Raw genomic sequence first — 13,988 nt, forward strand, 5'->3', positions numbered from 1 at the left:
ACGCACTGCCATTCTCACATATCTCAGCAGGCACACCCCACTCATCAACTATTCCATCCACCTTCACATTCCCTACTTTACCATTCATATCACCGATCAAAAACACTCTCTCATTCCTTTCACACTTTTCCATGCACACCTCCACATTTGTCCAGAACTCTTTTCTCACTCTACTTGTACGATCTTGTGTTGGTGCATACACACACACAATCGCCCACATTTGTATTCCAACTTTCAATCTTACCCACACAATCCTTGACCCAAGTGATACATACTCTCTTATGCTCTTCTTCCATCTTTTACTCACAACTATACATACTCCTTCTTTTGCCCTCTCATTATCACCTACTCCTGCACATATACCCCATCCATACTCCCAATCTTTCACACCCTCACCTCTCCATTTCGTTTCAGTTATTCCGCATACATCAACTTTCGCACCCTCAAACACCTGGACAATCTCTCTCTCTTTCACCTCATCATTCGCTCCCCTTACATTCCACGTTCCGATTACCATGACCTTTGTCCGGTCCTTGGGCGTCATCTTTTGGTCAGTCCTTGTCCGAGGCTTATTGTTTGTCTTTTTAGATAGTTGTTTTTCGGGGAGGGGCACTAACCCTCCGCCAACCCTTTTAGTCGCCTTTTACGACAAGCAGGGATACTGGGGGAGTATTCTTGAAAAAAAAAAAACTACCCCCAGGGTATATATACTGTATATATATATATATATATATATATATATATATATATATATATATACTGTATATATATATATATATATATATATATATATATATATATATATATATATATATATATATATATATATAAAGAAACAGTGTTAAGAGTGGTCAATGAAGCATGGGTAAATGGAAAAATTCCACCGGATTGGGGCAAAACCATCATAGTGCCCATATTTAAAGGAAAGGGTGATTCGGGACTGTGTAATAATTACAGAGGCATATCGCTTATAAACCACATAGCTAAACTCTACGAAAGAATTATAGAGAAAAGAGCAAGATCTATAATTGAAGACAGACTAGGAGAAGAGCAGTTTGGGTACAGGAAGGACAGAAGCACGTCGGACCCGGTATTTGTACTCAGAATGGTGATGGAAAAATGCTGGGAGTATAACAAGGACCTATATGTTGCCTTTATTGACCTGTCAAAGGCTTTTGACTCAGTTCCTAGGACAAAGCTTTGGAGGTGTCTTGTAGAGGAATATGGAATCACTGGGAGATTGAAGAGGGCCATTAAGAGTACATATGACCCTCATCAATGTAAGGTTCGAACGGGGTATGAAAAAGATACTTGGTTTGAAGTGGAAACTGGGGTGAAACAAGGAAGTGTACTATCCCCATTACTGTTTATTGCTTATATGGACATGATAATTAAAAGATTCAAGGAAAGGTTTGGAAATGAAGAGCAAGGGGATATATTGGCCTACGCAGACGACATCGCATGTTGGAGTAATAGCCGGCCACAACTAACAAGAGCTTTGGAGTGCTGGAGGGAATGTTTTGAAGAAGCAGGAGTAACAATAAACATAAACAAAACAGAAATACTCACTGTGAAAAAGCAAAATCATGACGCGGATGATACAGTAGTTGGGGGCGATCAGGTCAAAGAAGTAGAACTTGTAAAATATCTGGGGTGTATTTTTACGAAGGAGGGAGATAAGAATAAGAGAGAGATCACCGAAAGGATAACTAAATATAGCAGATGTGTATGCTCTCTATATCCAATACTCAAAGACAGATATGTACCACTGGAGGCAAAGAGAACTATATTCCAGTCTATTTTAACACCTATACTCACATACGCATCTGAGAGCTGGACTCTGACAACCCGAGACTGGAGCAGAGTTCAAGCAGCAGAAATGAGACCACTGAGAGCAATAGTGGACAAAACAAGGAGAGACAGAATCAGGAATGAAACAATAAGAGAAATGGTTGGAGTAACATCGGTGAGAAAAGTAATCGAAAATTCACAACTGAGATGGCTAGGACATGTTGAGAGGATGGACGAGTCAAGAATAGTGAAGGAGAGATGGAATTGGAGACCTGATGGCAGAAGATCAGTCGGAAGACCTCGGAAGAGATGGAGAGATGGTGTGGAGGAACTGTTGGACAGACGAGGTATGGATAACATCGATGCATTGAGAAATCAAGAGGCCTTTGAGAGAACCAACTGGAGACGGCTGATCCACCTGACAGGCTAATGCCTACCTGGGAGCCGAATGAATGAATGAATGAATGAATATATATATATATATATATATATATATATATATATCTATATATATAGGTATCTATATATATATCTCTATATATCTATATATATATCTATATATATATATATATGTGTGTGTGTGTGTGTGTGTGTGTGTGTGTGTGTGTGTGTGTGTGTGTGTGTGTGTGTGTGTGTTTGTGTGTGTGTTTATGTATATACGTATATATACTGCCTTACTGACCAGGGGCTTCGGCCCCAATGGTCGATAGGCAAAAAAAAAAATAAAATCTACAAAACGTAGTGGGCGGTTGGTAGTGGGCGCGGTTACTCAACCTTTCCCTTACCTGTTGTTCCTGGCCTCTGCTTAGAATAAACAACTTCATTATTACTATTTGGCAGACGCATTAGTGGAGGGACATTTGGCATTTACCATGATCACTGCACCGAACCGTTTGCAGACCTGTACAAGTACTGTACCTCTCTTGCAGCTAAGGAAACGAAAGCAAACAGCAACATTATTTAGAAATACTACTTCTTTTGAGACTGTTTGTAAACTATGACTATGGAATATGTATTTTGGGATTAACACATAGATAACGAAGCAAGATGGCTTCCCTGCCCCCACCCACCAAAGAGGCCGGCTGGGAGAGAGAGAGAGAGAGAGAGAGAGAGAGAGAGAGAGAGAGAGAGAGAGAGAGAGACGGCCATGCGCTAAATAATAACCCACCCTCAAATCCGCCATTCCCAACTTCCAAAACCGTCTGGAAAAAGTGTGAAATACGACCATACACCTTGACAAATGTGACATGGCAACTTCATAGAAACGATGAACAGAAAGCACAGTCCATACTGTATCATCCTTTAAGGTAAAATAATATCACGTTTATTGCACAACTTATTTTTTTACATTCCTTAAGTCAACAGTAAATCTTCCTAAATGTACCACACATGAAAACATATCTTGTGTTTCGGCCTGTCTAAAGAAGCCACTGAGGGGAACTTTGTCGGACGTCCTTTGAGAAACAAGACAGACAACGTCGGTGGATTTGGTTTCATCATACATACTCGGCACATTATTGAAAAAGTTCAGATTACTAACGCAAGAGCAATTATTCCAGAATCCTGTTTAGATTCTTTGGCAAACTTTTTTGTTACTCCTCCCCGCCCCAAAGGGGCTCGGGGACGGGTATTGTTTTCACTCAGTTTGTCTGTCTGTTTGTCCGTCTGTCTCTGTGTGTTAAAAAGTTTACACAAAACTACTGGTGCGATTTTGACTAAAATTACAGGGATGATGGGCTATCATCTGATCACCTGATTAAATTTTGAGCCAAATTGGACCAAGGCCCAGGCAGTAGACCCCAAAAATGTAAAAAAGAAAACATCTTTTTTTTTGCTATAACTCCTTTCAAATTCGTCATATTGACATGAAACCAAAACCTAATGGTGCATCGTTCCTATCTTCATCCTATTACATGCCTCATTACATCACGGGGGTCACCCCCTAGTTAGCGGGAAGGAGGTCAGACCTATAATTTCAAATGGGCATAAAATCGTCAATTTTCACCCAGTTTACTTCAGTTTTGATATGTGACACCTTTAACAAGATATCCTGTTGTGTTTATGCTTCATCACTAAACTGGCTGCCAGGGACGTGTTTGCTGTGCCTTGGCACCGCTTCTTGTTTTATTATTGTTTAATACGCGTTGTCGTTCAGTGGCTTCCAACATCTTGCACACAACAGATGTTAAGCTAAGTGGAATATGTTTTCTTGAATGTCATTTGTTACTCTTCTTTTAATATAGGAGGTACTGTATATATGTTTCCTAGCTTCCATTCCAGTGGCACCTTCTTACTCCTTAATAAATTATTTGTGGAATAGTTCAGCCAAATATTTTAGTATTTCATTAGTAACATCCATTAATACTCGTGGAGTTATTTTTTCTGGCCAAGGTGCTTTACTAGCTTTAATGCACAGTATTTGGTTGCAAGCCGAACAACTCACACAAACCATATGTGTAGTGTAACGGACGACTTGCACACGACTGACACTGGCTGGGATTTCTACTGCTCATGTTCAAATCTTGTCTCGTGGCCCTGAATGGCAACTTAAGCGTAGAACCAAGAAACATTTTCTGTCACTCGAGAAATGACCTGCTCCCAACCATTGTTTTGGTCACGTGTATAAGTGTAGAAGGTTTTGGGGTGTTGGAGGATACGTGCACGTTCGTGAGTGAATAAGTCTGTCCATGTCATTACGAGAGCCTCGACACTGAGCGAACCTGTGAAATCACATGGAAGGACATACTACTGCCTACTCTTAGAGATCCGCTTCTGGGTGGAAGTGAACACATTGTTCAGAACTGGTAAATACACTCGCCACCTACCTGGCCGTAGCAGGCTCCCTCATCAGCCATAATGTCACTTTGCCCACTTCAGATCGAACTGAAGAAGTTGTCGGAATCTTATACTGAATGCACAGACGGAAATAAATTAATACATAAATAGAGATATAATAAATACGAAAAGAATTATTCTAGCCGTGTCAGTTCGTCGTCAGTATTCTCTCTCTCTCTCTCTCTCTCTCTCTCTCTCTTTACTAGTTTACCAAAAGTTGATGTTATTACTTCTATGCTTCTTATGCGGCTAAATACTTAGTGCGATTTTATTCTTTGCTTGTGGCAGTTTCTGCTTCAAGATTTTTCTTTCCTTCTCATATTTATCTGGAATTCAAAGCTTGGGTGCCATATTCAACGTTATCAGTTTGTTCCCTTGTTGATTAAGATTTTTGTGTGTGTCTGTTTTTTTTTTTTTTCCTAAAATAGAGTTCTTAACATCATTATTATACTTTTCGCTGTAAATATAATATATCCTGAATACCGTCTATTCTTACAGGCATATATAATGCAAAAGCTTGGTTGAGATTTACTGCAAATAATTTTCAGGCATTGTTTACATCTAAAGTAAGGCTAATGGGATTGTAACCACTTCAAACAGTAATTATCTCTATATATTATTTAATCAACCCTTCCGTAGTTGTGCAGTCTCAAAACTGACATTTACATTGTCTCCTTTAATAACAATATTTGCCTCTTCCGTCCGTGCTTCTCCTTCCTTTTTTCTTTTCTTCCCTACATTATCTACTTTTCTCTGTCTCCTGTTCCTCTCCTTTCTTAATTCTTTTTCCCGTTCTTTCCCTACTCTTCTTAATCTCATTCCATCCCATTGTCCTTATATTTCCCACTCCCTTCTTTCCTGTCTGTTAGCCTTTACTCTCTCTCTCTCTCTCTCTCTGTCTCTCAGTACTTCATCATCCTTTATTATTTCTCTCCTCACTTATTCCCTAACCCTTAACAGTAGTCTACCTGCTGTACTAGACTCCCCAGCCTTGATACGGGGTCAGTAATGTGAATATTTTTTCTTATTAGAGTTAGTGGACAATTGTGAAGCAGAACTTCTTTATCGTACAGTGATTTAAATATACTGGCAGTGTTCAGCAGGTCGGTGTGGAGGAGCTTGGGTTGGTTATGGTACAGTGATTTATGTAGCATGTATTGGTAATGTAAATCAGAGCGATGTAGTGGAGCGTGGGATGGTGATGAATACGATACACTGATGTCCTGGGCTGCTTAAGGAAATGTGTGACAAGGCCCATATACCTCCCTGAGTCTGTTGCAACTACGCCTTCCCGTATATCCGCCACTAGATCCAGCTGGAGTCTGTAAACGTATTTTTTATTGGTATTTTGAGGGTGTTGTACAACGCCGTTCTAGCCAGCCACGCCATTGCTTAAAGTAAGGGTGAAGGGAGTTACGACACTGTGGTCTATTGAAGAGGGCTGCGTCAGGTGTTCATCAACCCTACACCCTTTCTGGCCTTTATAGCACATGTCTCAAGTAAAAGGTGTCGGGAGTTAAGACGCCATATTTTGCATTGTGATTTACTAAGACGAACAGCGTCAAGTGTGCGTCAGCCTTAAACCATATCTGACCACGACAGTAAACATCTCCAGTGTCCTCGTAGACTACGAACCCTTATCTAGGTCGCACCTCAACATAACCCGTGCTACTTTACTGTATATAAGTCACACCTGAGGCTAATTCCGTAACTGTATATGGTCCGCAATGGGGCAGAAATCTTGGAAACTGTGGACATTTAATACTACCATACACAGGCCTTCCCTTGCGATTCTCCCACAACGAGAATATAAATATGCTTTCTCCTCAATCCCATTGGCAGATCTTTGTGTATATCAGACCCAATCCAAAAATGGGTGGCAGAAATAGGTTCCCCCAAAATAATTCAGCTTCAAATGAATGGAACTTGGAAGACGTTACGTGAATTTAGTGTCTGGGTAAGAGGGTAAGAGGTGATTAGAGCGTATCTCAGATGGTGGTCTGTTCTTATAACACAATAATCACTAGCCTGTCAGAATATAGTTTGTTTCCCGTCGTGTTCCTGTGGTACCGTAACTGAGGTACTTCCAGTCATGTTCCTAGTTATTTTTCCTCTCCTTTCCTCCACAGTTCCACCAACTTATGTTTTTTTTTTTACACCCCCACTCTTCTTCATTCACCCGTTCCCCTTCTTTTCCTTATAGCCCCCAGCCTTTCATTTCCTTGCCCATCTCTTCACCCTATTCTTACCTCACTCCTGTCTCTTCAGCACTCCCTCCTTCACTTTCTCTTTTTCTCTCCCATACCCCCTCTAACATCACACATCTTTTCCTCTCCCATACATCTTGACTTCACCATTTCTCCTTTCCAGTACCTTCTCATTAATTCTCTACTTGAACTGTTCTTTCACACTCCCTTCAATTTCTGACACCCCTTCCTGTTTTCTACTCCTCTCATACTCGTACCGCAGTGAAGAGTGAGTGCTTGGAAGAAATGAAGGCGAACGATTGTGAGAGGAGTGAGTGAGAAGCAGAGAGGAGGGAGTGGAAACAAAATAAGGGTAACAAGAGAGAATAAAAGGAGTTAGAACAGTAGGTATTGGAAGAGGAGCGGCGAGTGAAGAGGACATGAAGGGAGATGAAAGGTAACGAACAGCAAGAGTAGAATGCTGATGAGAGAAGTACAAATGGAACGACCAACAATTCTGTGAAATCTGTTAAACATTTCCAGGTCACTAACTTAAATTCAAAACAAGGTTTCAAATCGCTTGCTTCAGGAAATGTACCAGCTTGTAATTACAGTAATTTCATACAGCAACTGATATTCTTGTAAAGAGTTAAAGCTTAGAGTTGTAGGTTTTCAGAGTTCACTGCTATTACTATCACTCACTCAGCACCTACCATCAAACTTTCTCAAATCTTTAGAGGTCTGCGTTAAGTGAATAGAGTGTAGTGTAACAGCATCGACGGAATTACACGCTCAGACAGCCTCTCATCGCTTCTGTGCTTATCACACCATCTTCAGGGGGCCAGATTGAATTCTGCCCTGCCTTTTAAGTTTAACTCCTTAAGACCAATGAGTAATTAAGTGTATATCTATTACTATCTCTTGACGAAATTATTCAGCCTAGGAGAGACTTTTTAAATGGGAGGTATTAGATTCATTTTCATTACCCCATTAATTACAAGGAGCTTTCCTAGGTTGAACAGAATCGTTTGGTGGTAGCATGAATAAACTGAGAAAGATGTTATTCTACTGAAAGGACTAAGAACCCAGGCAAGTGACTGGCAAAATGAGTAGACAGTCTCCACCGGCATCCATGAGACGAAATAAAGTTCATCTGCGCCTGGGAATGATTTCAAACACAAACCTGTAAATCTGGGATGGATGAAGAGTGTGATTACCAGTGACCACCGCGTCGAACCACTCAAGCATTTATAGGAACGCCTGGATCAGCCCTGGGTTGTGGATACTATAGTTCTCTAGGTGTGGCTTTGCTGTGAGTGATTTGTGAGAAGTTTATCATAGTGCCAACATCCAGGGTGGGGTGTTGACAGTACGAGGAAATGTTTGACTCACAGTTTTACCTCATATATCACCTTGCCAGGATGACGACTGTCAGTGGTGGTCTTGTAATGTATACCGGGTTATTGTGTGTGTGTGTGTGTGTGTGTGTGTGTGTGTGTGTGTGTGTGTGTGTGTGTGTGTGTGTGTGTGTGTGTGTGTGTGTGTTTTCTTCACTTTTCTTCTGTGTATATATGTATGCATGTACGAGTATATATATGTGTGCATATGTACATGTATGTATAAGTATGTGTATGTATCCTGGTATGTGAATGTGTGTGTGGTTGTGTGGTTGTAAGTATGAGTATTTGTATATGTGTATGTGCACATTTTATCTCTCTCTCTCTCTCTCTCTCTCTCTCTCTCTCTGCTACACTGTCGATTTCCCCGTCCTCATGATTATTTCTTTGTTACTTCTGTAGGCGGGTGGCACAAAGGCGGTCTGTGATGGTGCTTAATGAGGTGATGATGTGATGATCCTGCAGATTATACAGGTGATGGAGACAGGATTGTGATGAAGATAATTAAGGGCAGATGAAGTGGGCGAGGTGGCTATGAGTTTGTTGATGGTGGTGTGTGTCGTGTTGGTGCCAGGGCGTTGACGGGGTGTTGTGCTCTCATAGCTGTTTGTCGCAAGCCTTAAAGCCATATGCTGTTTCCCCTTGTTTACCTAACCATATTTGCTCACTTCTTTCTGCTCATCTGTAATTGCTAGAAAGATCTGCTTATTTTCAACGGTTTCTGTCTGATCATTGCATTCGTTTTACTCGTTTTATCGCTTGTTTTTGTCACTAAAACAGATTTGCTGGCTTTTTACTGCTCATCGACACCACATATATTTTATACTGTTACATTACGATTGCTAAAGGAAACGTGCTTTATATTTACTTTGCTTTCTTGCGAATACGAAACTAGATTTGGTATTTTTAATGTAAAGAAGAAAGAACTAAAGACCAAGAGTTTGCAAAGGGGGAAAAAAAAAAAAGCCTTTTCCAAGAACTGAATAGAACAGAGCCAAACATAACTTTCTCAGATTACCAGACTGAAAGTGCTGAATTTTGCTCTATCACTGCCATTACGAAACCGTTTTCCTGTAACTTTAGAGCTGTGTATTTCATTTCCATTGTTTTTACCTGGGAAGAACCTTCACCATCTATAGCGGTGACATCTTAATTAAGGCAACGCAGTGAAAAGACTGACGATTGATGAAAAGATTGACGATTGACGAAAAAGGTTGTGGGAGAGAGAGAGAGAGAGAGAGAGAGAGAGAGAGAGAGAGAAAGAGAGAGAGAACGCTGTGAGGTTAGGTTAGGGGAGGAGATATGTGATGAGAGAGAGAGAGAGAGAGAGAGAGAGAGAGAGAACGCTGTGAGGTTAGGTTAGGGGAGGAGATATGTGATGCCTTCTTCTTTAACTCTCATGCTAATCTGTGTGAATCAGGTCCCACAATTATTAGATTTACTGAGGGAATCATGAATCGTCTGTAATGTCCGATGATGTATGTCACCTCCCTGATCCGACCTCCTCAATATCAGCATTATCTGTACCCAGTGTAACTATTATTCTATATTTAACAAGCTCGCGATCCATCACCAGAGTTAACAAATTTAGCAGGTTCCAGGAGTTACCAGGACTGTAGCACCAGTCGAGCAGGGCAGTACTCCCGAGGTGGATGGAAAGCTGATGACAGGGAGTGCTGGAGTTCCCGTTTCATCAGCCCTCAGGACTAGTTCCTGACCATCCCCCTTTGCTGAACTTTTTCAGTGTCTCAGTTACACAGAGAGTAGGCCAGCATGCTCTCCAGTACAAATTTCTCTAACTATCTACACCAAACTACATGCACAGTACACACTACACTTCCTATTCTAAATTCAACAAAAATGGCGTCTTTTAATCTAGCCTCGGAGTCCCCAGGGGGGGGGACCATAAATGCCCCCACCGTCCGCCTCTCTCCCGGTGACGACTCGAGGTGCCTGGAACCACTGTCTGACTCTCTTCTTCTTCATTTCTGCAACATTCGCGGCCTTTCCTCTAACTTTCGCTCTGTTGAGCACCATCTCTCCTCCTCTAAACCTCACCTTCTTTTTCTAACGGAGACTCAGCTGTCTGAGGCAACTGACAGCAAACCCTTTTCTGTATCCTCCTACTTTCTCTATACTCATTTCAAAGCCAAAGGTGGCTGTTGTGTATACATACGCAACGACTTATCTTGCTCTCGTGTTCCTGAACTTGATTCTTCTAAATTCTCCACACTCTGGCTTCGGCTTTCCTGTCATTCTCTGACTAAATATATCTGTGCTGTTTACTTATCCCCTAATTCAACTGATTATCAAAAATTCTTCGACTATCTTACTTCTACGATGGAACACATTCTGTCCATTTCTCCTTTCTCTGAAATCTCCATTCTTGGAGATTTCAATGTTCACCACCACCTTTAGCTCTCCTCTCCTTTCACGGATCCACCTGGTGAACAAGCCTACATCTTTTCTATCCTTAATGACCTAGAGCAGCTTGTACAGCACCCTACCCGTATCCCTGACAGCCTTGGAGAGAGCTCCAACATACTTGACCTCTTCCTCACAACTAATCCTTCTGCTTACTCTGTTAATCTTTTCTTTACGTTGGGCTCCTCCGATCACAACCTTATTACCTTAACCTGTCCTATCACTCCGGTACGGCCTGTGGACCCTCCAGGGAAACGTCGTCTGTGGCATTTTGGAGCCGCGGACTGGGAGGCCCTCAGGCAGTACTTCTTTGATTTTCCATGGAATGATTATTGCTTCCATGGCCGTGAGCCATCTGAATGTGCCTTGCGCATTACGGAGGTTATTCTCTCGGGCATGGAAGCATACATTCCTTTCTCATATCCTTTGACTAATGCAAGAAAGCCTTGGTTTAATCACTCTTGTTCTAATGCTGTCCGCAACAAGGAGAAGGCCTACAAAAGGTACCGGAGCCAACCCACCCCTGAATCACATCATCTTTACGTTTCTGCCCGGAATCGTGCTAAGTCTGTTCTTCACTCTACTAAAAATAATTTCATGCATACTAAATGCTCTCAACTCTCCAACTCGAATTCTTCCCGCTCCTTCTGGCACCTTGCCAAAAATCTTTCTAACAACTTTACCTCATCATCCTTCCCTCCTCTTTTCTACTCTGATGGTTCTGTAGCTATTTCTTCTACTGATAAAGCAGATCTCTTCGCACAGACTTTCTCCTCCAATTCCACCTTAGACGATTCCGGTGCTGTTCCTCCATCACTTCCCCTCTCTGACTTCCTCATGGCTGACATTAAAATTTCTTCAGCTGATGTATTTTCTGCCATCACTGGCCTCAGTACTAACAAGGCACATGGGCCTGATGGGGTCCCTCCTGTTGTTCTCAAGAACTGTGCTTCTGTGCTTACACCCTGCCTAGGCAAACTCTTTCGCCTTTGTCTGTCAACTTGTACCTTTCCTTCTTGCTGGAAGTTTGCTCTCATTCAGCCAGTCCCAAAGAAGGGTGACCACTCCCAACCCTCTAACTATCGTCCAATTGCTTTAACGTCCTGTATTTCAAAAGTTTTCGAGTCAATTCTAAATAGAAAAATTTTAAGGCATGTTTCCTATCACAACCTTCTTTCCGATCGTCAGTATGGGTTCCGTCAGGGACGCTCCACTGGCGATCTTCTCACCTACCTCTCAGACTCCTGGTCATCCTCCTTTCGGGACTTTGGCGAAAGCTTTGCCATTGCACTTGACATCTCAAAGGCTTTCGATCGAGTCTGGCATAAATCTTTAATTTCCAAACTGCCCTCCTACGGTTTCTATCCTTCTATCTGTGCCTTCATCGCTAGCTTCCTTTCTGGTCGTTCTATAGCCGCTGTTGTAGACGGCCATCGTTCTTCTCCTAGATCTATCAACAGTGGTGTTCCTCAGGGCTCTGTCCTATCACCAACTCTCTTCCTTTTATTCATCAATGACCTTCTAAGCTGTACATCTAACCCTATCCACTCATACGCTGATGACTCCACCCTTCACCTTTCCATTCGGTTCCCGCAACGCCCATCTCAACAGTTACTTCAACAAACAAGGGATGAGGCTATGGCACACCTAATGTCTGACTTGGCTCGTATCTCTGACTGGGGAAAAAATAATATGGTCGTCTTTAATGCATCTAAGACTCAGTTCTTACACCTATCAACCCGACAAAATCTTCCACAGGTATACCCACTAATGTTTAATAATATTCAGCTTAATCCTGCATCATCCTTGAACATGCTTGGGGTTTCATTTACTCGGGACTTGTCGTGGAAAGATCATATTACATCTCTTGTAAAATCTGCTTCCAAGAGATTGGGTGTGCTAAACCGACTCCGCTCTTTCTTTACCCCTGCACAAGTGTTGACTGTATACAGGGGTTTTATCCGCCCCTGTGTGGAGTACAACTCTCATGTGTGGGGAGGCTCCCCACATACAGCTCTTCTCAATAGGGTGGAGTCAAAAGCTTTTCGTCTCATTAACTCTCCTCCTCTTACTGACTCCCTTCAACCTTTGTCTCTTCGCCGCACTGTTGCATCTTTATCTCTTTTCTATCGCTACTTTAATGGTCACTGCTCCTCTGAACTGTCTGCGTGCATTCCTCCACCTCTACGACGGGCGCGTAGCACACGTCTGGCAGCAAACTCTCATCCCTTTTCTGTCCAACTCTCTAATGCAAGAGTTAACCGTTACTCCCAGTCTTTCGTTTATGCAACAGGTCAGCTCTGGAACTGTCTCCCTCTGTCTGTATTTCCTGCTGCCTATGATCTCCAGTCTTTCAAACGCAGTGTGTCCAGGCATCTCAAAATGATCGGATATTGATTTTGGCTCTCTATTGTATTTTGTTTTTCTCTTGGAGGGAACTGTTACTGCGGGCTCATGGCCTTTGGTTCCTTCTTCCTCGCATTAAAAAAAAAAAAAAATCTTGAGCTTTTAACATCCAGCCCCATACGTCGATGTGCTCCAACGCCACACACACACACCCTGCCCGTTACAACACACAGTAGGAATGAGTGTAGGATAATTGCTGTTATTTATGGATGAAAAGTATTGTTTGAGTTTTTTTTGTTTTTTCAATGCTTTCCCGTACAAATGAAGACATCAGGGGTTGGCACGTTTCGTACCAGTCACTGGAGAATGCTGGCTGTCAGGTAGTAGGGAAAATCAGTGTTTATGGAGTACGTGGAGGAAGGTAGCTTACATTGGTGGAAGTTTTATCGTCCCCATCTTGGATAAAGTCTGGGACTGAACAACTGGCAGAACATAAGGAGAGAAGTTAAGGGTTTGATGGGAGAATTATCTGGAGATATGGTCGTAATATGAGTTTAACATAATTTTCGGAGTCTGACAACAGACAGATGTGGAGATGAGTGAGAGGTTTGATATGTGAATCAACGAATGCTTGAGTTATGATACGTGCATAACTCATGGCCTCAGACCCGCCTGTATCCCGCCCTCCTAACCACAGCGTTTAGTGAGCAATATTCCTCTAATGCCCCACTAAACACACCCTGAGCTAACCAGCCTTGTCATCAACACAGCTAACCCGTCACTGTCTATGTTGGGGCTCAGGAGGCTCCCTGATAAAAACAGATTATTTTAGTCTGAGGCACAGATAACAATTACGGCAACATTATCGTGCAGTCATGTATTCTGGACTCTCAATCTGTGCAGGCGCCAGTGTTTTTTTTTTTTTTTTCATTTGTTCGACTCTGGGCATAGGCTTCGCAGCCTGCTCCCAAGGCCCAGTAGTCCTCCTACATATCGTACATCTCTACAT

The sequence above is a fragment of the Coenobita brevimanus genome, chromosome 7, assembly GCF_032717465.1.
Source record: "Coenobita brevimanus isolate Jiangsu-jjx chromosome 7, ASM3271746v2, whole genome shotgun sequence".
Taxonomy (NCBI): Eukaryota; Metazoa; Arthropoda; class Malacostraca; order Decapoda; family Coenobitidae; genus Coenobita; species Coenobita brevimanus.